Source organism: Piliocolobus tephrosceles, chromosome 18 (assembly GCF_002776525.5).
Source record: "Piliocolobus tephrosceles isolate RC106 chromosome 18, ASM277652v3, whole genome shotgun sequence".
Classification (NCBI taxonomy): Eukaryota; Metazoa; Chordata; class Mammalia; order Primates; family Cercopithecidae; genus Piliocolobus; species Piliocolobus tephrosceles.
In genome coordinates this window covers 69,757,434-69,771,442 of record NC_045451.1, presented here as the reverse complement: position 1 = coordinate 69,771,442, position 14,009 = coordinate 69,757,434, and the positions used below count along the sequence as shown (strand labels likewise).

The 14,009-nt window shown below is 38.3% G+C and overlaps 1 protein-coding gene across 12 annotated transcripts in view; it reads right to left on the bottom strand.

Annotated features, from left to right (window-relative positions):
• Positions 1–14,009, bottom strand: part of ANKRD12 (ankyrin repeat domain 12) — a 132,475-nt gene that overhangs the window by 105,618 nt on the left and 12,848 nt on the right. The window contains exon 2 of one of the 12 annotated variants that reach the window (XM_023228391.3): positions 4,380–4,501. The exons of the other annotated variants lie outside the window; for them this stretch is intronic. The gene's annotated coding sequence lies outside the window, so the exon portion shown is untranslated. The remainder of the gene's footprint in view (positions 1–4,379; positions 4,502–14,009) is intronic. 12 annotated transcript variants of the gene reach the window in all.

Below are 14,009 nucleotides of genomic sequence, written 5' to 3'. Positions count from 1 at the left end.
GTATAGCCAAGACAATCCTAAGGAAAAAGAACAAAGCTGGAGGCATCATGTTACCAGACTACAGGGTTACATTAACCAAAACAGCACAGTACAGTACTGGTACAAAAACAGACACACAGACCAATGGAACAAAATAGAGAACTCAGAAATAAGAGAGCACACCCACAATCATCCAATCTTTGACAAACCTGACAAAAACAAGCAATGAAGAAAGGATTCCCTATTAATAAATGGTGTCAGGAGAGCTGGGTAGCCACGTGCAGAAAACTGAAACTGGACCCCTTCCCTCACAATTTATACAAAAATCAACTCAAGATGGATTAAAGACTTCAATGTAAAACCCAAAACTTTAAAAATCCTAGAAGAAAATCTAGGCAATACCATTCCAGACATAGGCACAGGCAAAGATTTCATGATGAAAACGCCAAAAACAATTGCAACAAAAGCAAATATTGACAAATGCGATCTAATTAAACTAAGGAGCTTCTGCACAGCAAAAGAAACTATCAAAGTGACCAGGCAACCTACAGAACTGGAGAAAATTTTTGCAATCTGTGCATCTGAAAAACATTTAATATCCAGAGTCTACAAGGAACTTACATTTAAAAGAGAAAACATCCAACCCCATTAAAAAGTGGGCACAGAACATGAACACTTTTCAAAAAAAGAATTCATGCGGCCAACAAACATGAAAAAGAGTCAACGTCACTGATGACTAGAGAAATGCAAATCAAAACCGCAATGAGATACCATCTCATGCCAGTTAGAATGGTGATTATTAAAAAGTCCGGAAACAGATACTGGCGAGGTTGTGGAGAAAAAGAAATGCTTTTACACTGTTAGTGGGAGTGTAAATTAGTTCAACTATTGTGGAAGACACCGTGGCGATTCATCTAGAGGCAGAAATACCATCTGACCCAGTAATCTCATTACTAGATATATACCCAAAGGAATATAAATCACTCGATTATAAAGATACATGCATGTGTATGTTCACTGCAGCACTATTCACAATAGCAAAGACGTGGAATTAACCCCAATGCCCATCAATGATAGACTGGATCAAGAAAATGTGGTAAATATACACCACAGAATACTACGTAGCCATAAAAAGGAAAGAGATCATGTCCTTTGCAGAGACATGGATGGAGCTGGAAGCTGTTATACTCAGCAAACTAACACAGGACCAGAAAACCAACCACCACATGTTCTCACTTCTACGTGTGAGGTCAACGATGAGAACACACGGACATATTGGGGTGGTGGGGGGAGACACACACTGGGGTCTTTAGGAGGGAGGGGTCGGGAGAGGGAGAACATCAGGAAGAACAGCTAATGGATGCTAGGCTTAATACCAAGGTGATGTGTTGATCTGTGCAGCAAACCACAATGGCACATGTTTACCTACGTAACAAACTTGCACATTCTGCACATTTACCCCGTAACTTAAAAGTTGAAGGGAAAAAAAATTAGCTGGGTGTGGTGGCACCCCCTATAGCTGCAGCTGCTCAGGAGGCTGGAGAGAGAGGATGGTTTGCACCCAGGAGTTTAAGGCTGCAGGGAGCTATGATTGCATCTCGGCACTCCAGCCTGGCAACAGAGTTCGAGACCCTGTCTCTAAAAAAATTATAAATAAATAAATAATGTATGTAAATGTTCTCACTGCAACAAAATATGTAAGTATGAGCGATAATGAAAGTGTTAGCTTGGTATAATCATTATATATACATGTATATATATACACACACATATATACATACACACACACACACGTATATATGCATATATACATAGACACATATATATACGTATCAACACATCACATAGTACTCCGTAACTATATACAATTCTTTTTTCAATTAAAAATAGAAATTGAAAAAAAAAGGACAAAAGGGGATCAAAATTAAAGTCTGTCTACAAATCTTTCACAACTAAGTTTTCAGATATACTTAGCTTTACCATGGCTACATACTGAGCAAGAAGTACTCACTCTTTAAGAGCTCATTTTTACTAAGGTACTGGAGGTCATGGAGAAGGATGGCTTCCCTCTGATTTAACTAAGGTAAGCAGAAGTTTTAAAAAAAAAAAAAAAAAAAAAAAAACACCACCACCACCACACACACACACACGCCAAGGCAAGAGGACTGCTTGAGCCCAGGAGTTCAAAACTAGCCTAAGCAACATAGTAAGACCTCATCTCTACAAAAACTAGGGGAAACCAAGGAGAACAAAACACACCAAAATTGAGTGATGGATGAATAATGACTACAGATTAAATTTACGGGAAATCTAAACATGGATGCAACAAGCTAACAGTTTATAAAATGATTTCTTTATCTCATTTCAATCCTATCTAAGATGACTTTTAAAGACAATCAAATTGTGTTGGCACTGTTTTTAGCTTTGATTAGGTGCTCCTTGATTCATAATAACTGCTTCTAGAACATTACAATTTATTCTTAAATTTAATAACCTGTCCTTTTAGGCTCATAACACTTGATAATGCAAACTTGCCTGGTTACCAGAAGCAAGCAGAATACTTTTTTAAAAAGAAACAGATCCCTAGCTTCATTTTCAGAGCTACAGAATCGGAGCATCTGAGTAGTGATAAAAAACCACTTTTTAGAAAGCTCCAACAGTGCTTGCCAGGGGATTGGAAAAACACGGAGTGACTGTTTAATGGTTACAAGGGTTTCTTTTGGGTGATGACTGTATTCCAGAATCAGGCAGTGGCAACAGCTGCACATCATTGTGAATATACTAAAAAAACCCACTGGATTGTATACTTAAAATAGTTCAGGCTCGGCACAGGAGTTCATGCCTATAATCCCAGCACTTTGGAAGGCCAAGGTAGGAGGATCACTTGAGGTCAGGAGTTTGAGACCAGCCTGAGCTGGTAAGAACCCATTTCTAAAAAAATTGTTTTTTAATCAGCCAGGTGCCTTGGCACAGCCTGTGGTCCCAGCTACTCAGGAGGCTGAAGTAGGAGGATCACCTGAGTCCAGGTAGCTGAGGTTGCAGTGAGCTGTGATCACACCTCAGTCTCCCAAGTAGCTGGGACCACAGACTCACACCACCACACCCAGCTAATATTTTGTATTTTTGGGAGAGATACGGTTTCACCATGTTGCCCAGGCTGGTCTCAAACTTCTAAGCTCAAGCGATCTGCCCACCTTGGACTCCCAAAGGGTGGGGATTACAGGCATGAGCCACTGGGCAAGAATAAAAAAGTATTTTAAAATGAGCTGCGTGTGGTAGTGGACATCTGTAGTCCCAGCTACTTGGGGGGCTGAGGCAGGAGGATCACTTGAACCCAGGAGTTTGAGCCTGCAGTAAGCTATGATCGTGCCACTGTATCCTAGCCTGGGTGACAGAGCAAGACTCTGTCTCAAATAATTAAAAAAAAAAAAAATCTGAAACTACTATACATGTATAAAGAAAATGAACAATTAAATATTAATAAATGGATGGTGAACAGAAACCAGATTTCTTGCTGTTGGAGTGGAAGATTACAGACAGACAAGTCAGGAGAAGGCTAGAATGTGGTAATGGATTACAGCTGGAAATACCAATATAGACTCATGTTTAGTTTAATGCAGACACAAAGTTACATACGGAATTATAGATATGTATATAGAGTCAGTAATATACACATACATTTCCTTACTATGTCAGCTGGAGAGAATCCACAAGCTGCAACACCCCAGTAGCAAGCAAGAAGCACACCTAAAAAGCAGATCTTGGTTATTAACCTTTCTCAGTAAAAGGAGAAATGGCTGATCCTAGGCCAAGGCAGGAAACAAAAGATGAGTCTGGATAATCTTGCACTCCCAGAAAGGAAGTACTCAAAGAGTATACATAAATAATAGTGATATGTCAAAGGCATACAGATGCAAAGTGAAAGGGGTCCCAACAGACAATGCCAGAAAAAAACTGAGAAACAGAATATAGGAGTATTGGATTATAACCCAAGGTATCATCATCTGTAAGTCCACACTGATTAGTAAATTGAATAAATGAGAGAGAAAGAGTAAGTCCTCCATGAAGAACCGCAGATAGTTTATGTAGACACCTCTTCTCAAGGAGGAACAGCATGGAAGTGTGGGCTAGGCAGAGTGACTTTCTTCCAAAGCATACAGCACAGAAACAGGAGAAAAAAAGAGTAACTGTACTGTGGAGAAACCTGACAACTACTATATCAGCCAGGTGATCAAGGTTAACACTAATAGTGCTAAGTCATGTTGATAGTATGTACCCTTAATGTAATGTGATAAAAATGACATTTTAACTCTCTGATCCTCCTCCTCAAAGCCATAACCCCAGCCTAATCATGAGAAAAACTTAAGACAAATTCTAATAGTGGAGCATCCTACACTTACCTCACCATAATCCTTAACACTGTAGAGTTCATCAAAAACAAGGAAAGTCTCAGAAACTGTCACGCCAAGAGCAGCCTAAGGAGATATGATAACTAAATGTAATGTGGTATCCTGGATGGGACCTTGGAACAGAAAAAGGACATTCAGTAAAAACTAGGGAAATCTGAATAAAGCATGAACTTTAGTTAACAATCATTTATTAACATTGGTTTTTTATTTGTGACAAATGTATCATCCCAACGTAAGATGTTAATTGAGGCAACTGGTATAAAGGTACACAGGACACCTCTGTACTATCTTCATAGTTTTTCTGTAAATCTTTTTTTTTTTTTCTTTTTTTGAGGCGGAGTCTCACTCTGTCACCCAGGCTGGAGTGCAGCGGCCGGATCTCAGCTCACTGCAAGCTCCGCCTCCCGGGTTCCCGCCTTTCTCCTGCCTCAGCCTCCCGAGTAGCTGGGACTACAGGCGCCCGTCATTACGCCTGGCTAGTTTTTTCTACTTTTTAGTAGAGACGGAGTTTCACCGTGTTAGCCAGGATGGTCTCGATCTCCTGACCTCGTGATCCGCCCGTCTCGGCCTCCCAGAGTGCTGGGATTACAGGCTTGAGCCACCGCGTCCGGCCATTTTTCTGTAAATCTAAAACCACTCTACTAAAGAAAAAAAAAAAGTTTATTTTAAAAAGTTCCTCAGGTAATTGCTGATTTGGAAGCCATTAAGCAACAACTCCATCCTTTTCAGAGCAAGCTTCGACATCTCTAGTTACTTTACCTCATATTGACTTTGTGTCACTCACAGCCTTTATCTCTATCTCAAATCCTGTCCCCATCCTGGTTTCATGTCTATATCCCATCTCAGTCTGACCACTTAGGTTCTTTGACTTCTCAAGATTAAAAACCTTTTCTACTCCACTTAAGCCACTTACTTTATTTTTGTTTATCAGAATTTTTGTTAATATCTTTGGTCATTTTTCTGCTGTAGCAATCATTTTCCTATCGACTTGTAAGAGGAAAACCGATGCTGTCATTTTTGTTACATATTTTTTAAAGCTGTGATTAAATATACATAACATACTGAGGCAGAAGAATCGCTTGAACCCAGGAGGCAGAGGTTGCAGTGAGTCGAGATCACGCCGCTGCACTCCAGCCTTGGAGACAGAGCAAGACTCCATCTCAAAAAAACAAACAAACAAACAAAAATACACACACACACACACACACACAATTTACCATTTTAACCATATTTAAATACAGATGGTCCTCAACTTACAATAGTTCGACTTACAATATTTGGACTTTATAAATGGTGCAAAAGTGGTACGTATTCACTAGAAACAATACTTCGATTTTTCAGTCTTTACCTTTTCCTAGGCTATTGGTATGTGGTATCATACTCTTTTGTGATGCTGGGCAGCTTCCAGTCAGCCACAAAATGACAGGGGTAAACAGCCACGAGATGATCAACACTTTATTATAAAATAAGCTTCATGTTATTTTGCTCAACTGTAGGCTACCATAAGTATGCTGAGTACATTTACAGAGGCTAATCTAAGCTATATGATGTTCAGTAGACTAGGTGTATTAAACGTATTTTTAACTTACAGTATTTTCAGTTATTGTTTAGTTGGGATGTAATGCCATTCTAAGTCTAGAAGCACTGTCTAGAGTTCCGTGGCACCGGGTAACATCCACACTGTCATGCAATCATCACTACCATCCACCTCTAGAACTTTCTCATCTTTCATAACTGAAACCCATTTAACAATAACAACTCATTTCCCACTTTTCCCAGCTCCTGGTAATTACCATTCTACTTTCTGTCTCTATGAACCTACTCTAGGTACTTTGTGCACGTGCAATCATATGATATTCTTCCTTTTGTGTGACTAGGTTATATCACTTAGCATACTGACTTCAAAGTTCTGACACACGCTGTAGCGTGTGTCACAATTTTTTTCAATGCTCTCTACACAGCCAATACTTTCCTTTTTAAAGCTGAGTAATATTCCATTTATGAATATACCACATTTTGCTGAGTGGATATTGGGTTGTTTCTACCTTCTGGCTATTGTGAATGCTGCTGCTATAAACATGGGTAAACAATGCAAACACATTTTTGATGCCTATAGTTTTCTTGATAAGTCTTTCCTTTGCTTTTAGATATAAAGCTTCTCTAGCTGAAGATCAGAATACATTCAATCTTATTTCAACTACTGTTGATGTTTAACTCTTTTCATCCACTAATCTATAATGCCAACTTTTATTTTTAAACCACAATCTTACTCCTTTATATGTTAATAACTAAATCTCTTTTCAGGCTTTCTAGTCTATTCCACCACTACTCTGTTTTTCCATTCTTGTATCAATACTGTATTGTTTTTATTGTATAGCTTTCTAATACTAATTTTACTCCCTCCTCACCATTTTTCTTTTTCAAAATTATCTTAATTCTCACCAAATGAAATTTCAGAATTAATTCTGACAAGGCAAAAATACTGGTATCTGGGACAAAAAAAATATAAAAATTAAACCACAGAAGTATTAGGGGAAAAACCCTTGGACAGAGAAAGCCTTTCCAAAATACGATATGAAAGTCAAAAGTCTTTTTTTTTTTTTTTTTAGACAGAGTCTCACTCTGTTGCCCAGGCTGGAGTGCAGTGGTGTGATCTTGGCTCATCACAACCTCCACCTCCCAGATTCAAGCGGCGATTCTCCTGCCTTAGCCTCCCAAGTAGCTGGGATTACAAGCATGCAACACCACGCCCAGCTAATTTTTGCATTTTTAGTAGAGCTTGGGTTTCATCATGTGGGTCAGGCTGCTTTGGAATTCCTGGCCTCAAGTGATCCACCCACCCCAGCCTCCCAAAGTGCTAGGATTACAGTCGTGAGCCACCACGCCCGGCCTTAAAAGCCATTTTTTTAAAGTCCTAAATAAAAATTTAAAATTTCTACAACGTAAATATCATAAACAGAAATCAGAAGACAAGTGAAAACATGTGCAACACTTACGAAAAAGAACAAACCAAGAGGTATAACAAAACGGTGAAAAACAGAAAACTCATTAAAAAAAAAAAAATCAGAAGACATGAAGAACAAAGAACAAAAAACACACAAGTTAAGTAAACATAGAGAAGTATGCAAACTCATTCACAGTTTTGAAACTGTAAAACAATGACATGACTTCTCACTTAAAAGTACGACCAAGATTAAAACCGTTGGCCAGGGCTTGGGAAAACCAGCATTTTAATCCACTGCTGATGGGGATAAAAACTGGGATATTCTCTTTGGAGAGATATTTGGCAGAAACCATAAAAATTTAAATGCACAGCCTTCTCTTCTAGTAATTCTCCTTCAGGGATTATCCTACAGGTGTACTTACACAAATATGTAAAGATAACATAAAAATACATTCAACAAAGTGTTACTATAGTATGCCCAAAACACTGGAAGGGAAATCTACATATCCATTTATACCTGGTTAAACGAATTATGGCGCATTTTTATCCTGAAAATTATCTTCAAGCATTTATCCTCTGTGTTGCAAACAACCCAATTATACTCTTTTAGTTACTTAAAAATGTACAATTAAATTATTTTTGGTTATAGTCACTCTGCTATGACAGTAAATACTAGGTCTCACTGATTCTTTCTACTTTTTGTACCCATTAACCCTCCCCACTTCTCCAAAAAGCAGCTTTCTTATTTTTTTAACCTCTTCTTTTCTGAAGAACTTGTAAATATTAGGAGTGCCTCAGCATTTGAGGCTAGGTCACTTTTTATTCACTAACCCAGGCTACCTAAATGTGTGAAGTTAGAAAATCTAATCCAGTCTCACAGCTTTGAATACCACTAATGAGCTACTGATTTCCAAATTTGTATTTCTAGTCCTAGACCTTCTCTAAAACTCCAGATTTGTATATGTAAATACCCACTTGACATCTTCACATGGATATCTAATACGCATAACCAAACCAAAAAGGACTAGAGAACTCCTGTCTGTTAATCTTCTCCATTCCAACACATGCCACCAACATCCACCCATCACTTAAACCAGAAATGCTGATTCCATCTCTAAACTATACCACAAATTAAATTCACGTCTTCCCACCTCACTTGCTACCATCTTATTCCAAGCCACCATCATCTCTTGAACAGACTATTGCAAACACTTCCCAAATTATCTTCCTGCTTACATTCTTGTCACCACCTCCACCTTATATCCGATCTTCTACAGGGAGTAGCCAGAGTGTTTGTTGTTACTGTTGTTGTTGTTGTTGAAGAGACAAGTTACACTATGTTGCCCAGGCTGGCCTTAAGCTCCTGCCTCAAGCGATCTGCCCACCTGTTGCCCAAGCAGCTAGGAATACAGGTAAATGTGCTTCTGCACCTGTCTTGGAGTAATCATTCATTCATTCATTCATCTGAGACAGGATCTCGTTCTGTAGCTCAGACTGGAGTGCAGTGGCATGATCATGGTGCACTGCAGTCTCGACCTCAAGTGATCGATCCTCCCACCTGAGCCGTCCCAAGTAGCTGAGACTGCAGGCACATGTTACCACATCCATCTAATTTTTGTATGTTTTGTAGAGACAGGGTTATGCCATGTTGCCAAGACTGGTCTTGAACTGCTGGCTCAAGTCATCCTCCCGCCTTGGCCTCCCAAAGTGCTGGGGATTATAGGCTTGAATCACTGTGCCCAGCCGCAGAGTATTCTTTTAAATCTAAAAATGAAATTATATCACTGCCCTGCTTGAACTTTTGTATTGGTTTCCCATTCAAACTAAACTATGTATACAAAGCAGAATTAATGGAAAAGACATATGAAGAATTTTTAAAACATTTAAAATCCTCTTAGAGCTAGAAGACTGATAACATGCAGAACTAAGTAGTTACAAAAAAGAACCAATACAGAGTATGAACATACATGGGTTGAAATAAAGAACTCTTCAGATGAGGTATATAATAGATAAGCCAAAGAATGAATTAGTGAGCTAGAAGAACAAGTAGAGAAGACAGTGCCAGAAGATATCAGGAAGGGATTAGAAAAAAAAAAAAAAATATATATATATATATATATATATATATATAAAGGTTAAGAGATATAGAGAAACCAGAAGTGAAAAAATCCATATAACAGAATTCCCATAAAGAGAAGAAAATGAAGAAAACAAAATATTGGAAAAAATGACCAATAATTTTTCCATAAAGAGAAGAACATGGAGAAAACAAAATATTTGAAAAAATGACCAGTCATTTCCCCCAAATCAGAAAAGGTGAAAGAACTGAGATTAAACTGCCTGGAATACATCCTGGGACACACAGTAGGCTCCCAACAAATTCAATATTTGGTAAATGAGTGAGTAAACATGAATCCAAGGGCCAAACCAGGAAAATGAACTATACACAGACACATTATAATGCAACTGAAAAAGACAAAAGATTTCAAAATGTTCTAGAGAGGAAAAGAAATCAAACTGACATCAGAACTTCCCCAAAGTAATATGAGAGATAAGAAAACAATGTAGTGATGTTCTCAAAATGTTCAAGGGAAAGTATTTAAAACCAAAATCATTACTTGAACTAAGCTACTGGTGATAGTAAGCTACCAGCTATACGTGAGGCTTAACTAAAAATATTTTCAGACATCAAAAGGCTTTAGAAGGACATACAAATACCCTGTTTGAAAATCTTTTGAGTAGGCACTCAAATAATAGAAACAAGTCTATGGGCTGGGTACAGTGGTTAACACCTGTAATTCCAACACTACGGAAGGCTGAGGTAGGAGGACTGCTTGAGGTCAGCAGTTGGAGACCAGCCTGGGCAACATTTGAGACCTGTCTCTACAAAAAAAATTTTTTTAAAGAAATATATAAGGATATTATGTAATATATGGGAGTAAGAGTGAGTTTATAATCTAATAAGTCTATTTCATACAAAAAAGAAAAAGGACAAATATGTAAAAGAATACCCCTATCAATCAACATGGCTTCTGGGAAAGGGTAGGGGTCGAGGAGAGGGAAAAAGGCCACAGGAAAGTGAGAAAGCACTTAAAGGACTTATCTGGCTTAGAGGGAAAGTACACATTAAAATTTAAAAACTGCAGAAAATGAATAGAAATATAGGTCTCAATAAATCAAATGGATACCTTTGAAAACAAATGAACATTCAATCTATGTGACAGAAGGCAGAAAAAAAAGTTTTTAAGTGTGGTAAATAGAATGTAAATAATTTCCAATATATATGTTACTAAAATAAATGAAATTCACTAATCAAGAGTCTGTAAGAGTGGATAAACAGAATCCAGCAATATACTTTAAAAAAAAAAAAAAAAAAAAGCAGACCACAAAAGAAGACCAAAAATGGTGAAAATAAAAAGACGGGAAGAAGTTATATCTGGAAATACAAACCCAGGCTGGTAAATGGCCTTTCTGTTTTTTAAGGCCCTATTTATGAATAATTAAGAGTCCTCCTGGTCTGGACTTTTACTTAAAGAGCCCAGTCTCGGCTTCCTGCCATTCCCAGGCCGATGGATTCCACCACTACATTAAAGCTCACACACTAAAGGTATCTTTCTATTTTCCCTATAGGACAAAGCTTCAACTTATGTTCTCTGTTATGACGGTGTTCTTTTTCATTTCAGGCACCTGCACATTCCCCTTTCTTTAATGTTTTATTTTTATCTAGCATTTCTATGTTTGAAAAAGAAGAGGGCATCTCCAGTCTACCCTTTTGTCCAGAAGTCCCTAAAACATTACTTTAGATTAAATACAACTGAGAGCAAGTTCAAATTATTTTTTTCTTTTTGTTTTTTAAGTATTGAGACCAGGTCTTGCTTTGTTGCCTAGGCTAGCCACAAACTCCTGGCCTCAAGCAATCCTCCTGCTTCAGCCTCTCAAAAGTGCTGGGATGACAGGCATGAACCAATGCACCTGGCCTAAATAATTTCATCATCTATATTATGAATGATAAAGTTCAAAAAGGCTATGAGAAGTAACTAAAATTATACCTTAGCATAGACCTCAGTGCATATAAAATATTCAGACTTCCACCCACTTTGGATTCTACCTGGAGAAAGTAAAGAGAGAACTCTGAGCATGGAATGCAAGTTCCCAACTTTATTTCAGTTCCAGCTTCCACTGAGCTGCAGCCGCTTTCAGGGCAAAAATGCTTTCTTCGAAATTGACTTGAGAAAAAAAGACAACTAGTAAAGGACCAAATCACAGTAAACAATTTTGAATGGCCCTTAAGGGTCATTCAGTTAGGAAAGTGACCATCACTTTTCATGTAGTTTGATCTGGGAGCCTGAGGTCCAAGATTCTATTCTGAGATCTACCAAAGACTTTTTGGTTGACCTTCATCAGTTCTCATTATTCCTGTTTCTTCTTGAAAGTAAAATTAGATTAGATGACATTTAAGATTCTCTCGTTCCAGAATTCTGATTCTTGCATAAGAGGTTTAGAATGATTTCACTCCAAATTCTAGTATTTTTTCTATGAATGCAAAATGATGCCTTAAATTATTACATGTACTTACCGCTGTTTTCTTCACATGCAAAAAATAAACCATTTGACATAAACACTAATTCCTACTTAAACCGAGCAAACAGTTTAATTCCCTCACATTTTTAAAATGGTTTTAAAAAAATACTGGAAAAGGCCTCAAAATAAATAGCCGTGCTTCTGAGATATTAACTGGACTTCGCTCCCTGCCTTAACTGTTTAAGCCATTCAAGTGAGAATTCAGTCTATAAAAAGGGAACATGCTCTCTTTATCATACTTTCCTAAAGTAATGGTTAATTTTCACCACAATGTTTTCTGGCAGTTATTCCATACATTTTCCCACAAAAAGCTAATGGCTGCATTCCAGATCAAGAAATTAGTATCCTTTTTTTTTTTTTTTTAAAATCACAAAATTGGCCGGGTACAGTAGCTCACGCCTGTAATCTCAGCACTTTGGGAGGACAAGGTGGGTGGATCATGAGGTGAGGAAATCGAGGCCATCCTGGCTAACATGGTGAAACCCCATCTCTACTGAAAATGCAAAAAATTAGCTGGGTGTGGTGGTAGGTGCCTGTAGTCTCGGGAGGCTGAGGCAGGAGAATAGTGTGAACCTGGGAGGCGGAGCTTGCAGTGAGCCAAAATCGCACCACTGCACTTCAGCCTGGGCAACAGAGCGAGACTCCGTCTCAAAAAATTATAATAATAAATAACAATAAATAAAAAATCACACAATCACAAAATTTAACCACCAACAGCATGCAAAAGATGAAGAAAAAAGTACAGGCATCTACAATCTTTTACAATAAACTGTCCTCAATGATGTCCTTAAAACAACGTTCTTAAAAGTTCTTAAGGAACCCGGGTGCGGTGGCTCAAGCCTGTAATTCCAGCACTTTGGGAGGCTGAGACGGGCGGATCACGAGGTCAGGAGATCGAGACCATCCTGGCCAACACGGTGAAACCTCGTCTCTACTAAAAAATACAAAAAACTAGCCGGGCGAGGAGGCGGGCGCCTGTAGTCCCAGCTACTCAGGAGGCTGAGCCAAGAGAATAGCATAAATCCGGGAGGCGGGGCTTGCAGTGAGCTGAGATCCGGCCACTGCACTCCAGCCTGGGCGACGGAGCAAGACTCTGTCTCAAAAAAAAAAAAAAAAAAAAATTCTTAAGGAACTTTTATGGTCTATTTTATAAAGTTCTCTGAAGTTTTAACTTTAGAATGGACATGTATTGCTTTTATCAGCAAACAAAAATTATTTTAAAATAATAACATATGTCCATTTCTACTTGATTTCCTCTGGAGTCCTAGAGCATTCTGGGTAGAACTCAAGAGGAAATAATACATGAGACGGCAGGTAACAGAGTGCTTCAGACAGTGGTAGATGAAAAGAGATAAAAGGTACGTACATATTTTCTAACTCTAAAACCACAATAGGGAAAGAAGCAAAAGATTTAGGACACAAGCTCAATCCATTAAATATAGGCTTCATTTTTTATTAGTGCTGCTAAATATTATACCTTTCAGGAATCTGAGCATGAGAGAATTCAGATGACTATACAAAATAAATACATTACAGGCCAGGCACGATGGTTCACTCCTGTATTCCCAGCACTTTGGGAGGCCAAGGCAGGCAGATCACCTGAGGTGAGGAGTTCAAGACAAGCCTGGCCAACACGGTGAAACCCCGTCTCCACCAAAAATACAAAAATTAGCCGGGTGTGGTGGGCGCATGCCTGTAGTCCCAGCTACTCAGCAGGCTGAAGCAGGAGAATCGCTTGAACCCAGGAGGCGCAGGGTTGCAGTGAGCCCAGACTGCACCACTACACTCCAGGCTGAGTAACAAGAGTGAGACTCCTTCTCAAAAATATAAAAATAAAAATAAATAAATCATTACAAATAGCCAATTTGCTTTAGCTATATGTCTACTATTACTTTCAAAATTCCACAAAGGTAAACCTATGGGATAGAGTTCTATATAGATAGTCCAATTACCTGAAATAATAAACAACCAATATCTACTAATCCTAGCCAAATCTAGGTAAAATACATTAGAAGGAAATTAGGAAAGCAGAAAATAAGCACTACAAGACTTGGGTTCTAATTGTAACTTGAAATTTCTAGTGAACTCTTTGGCTT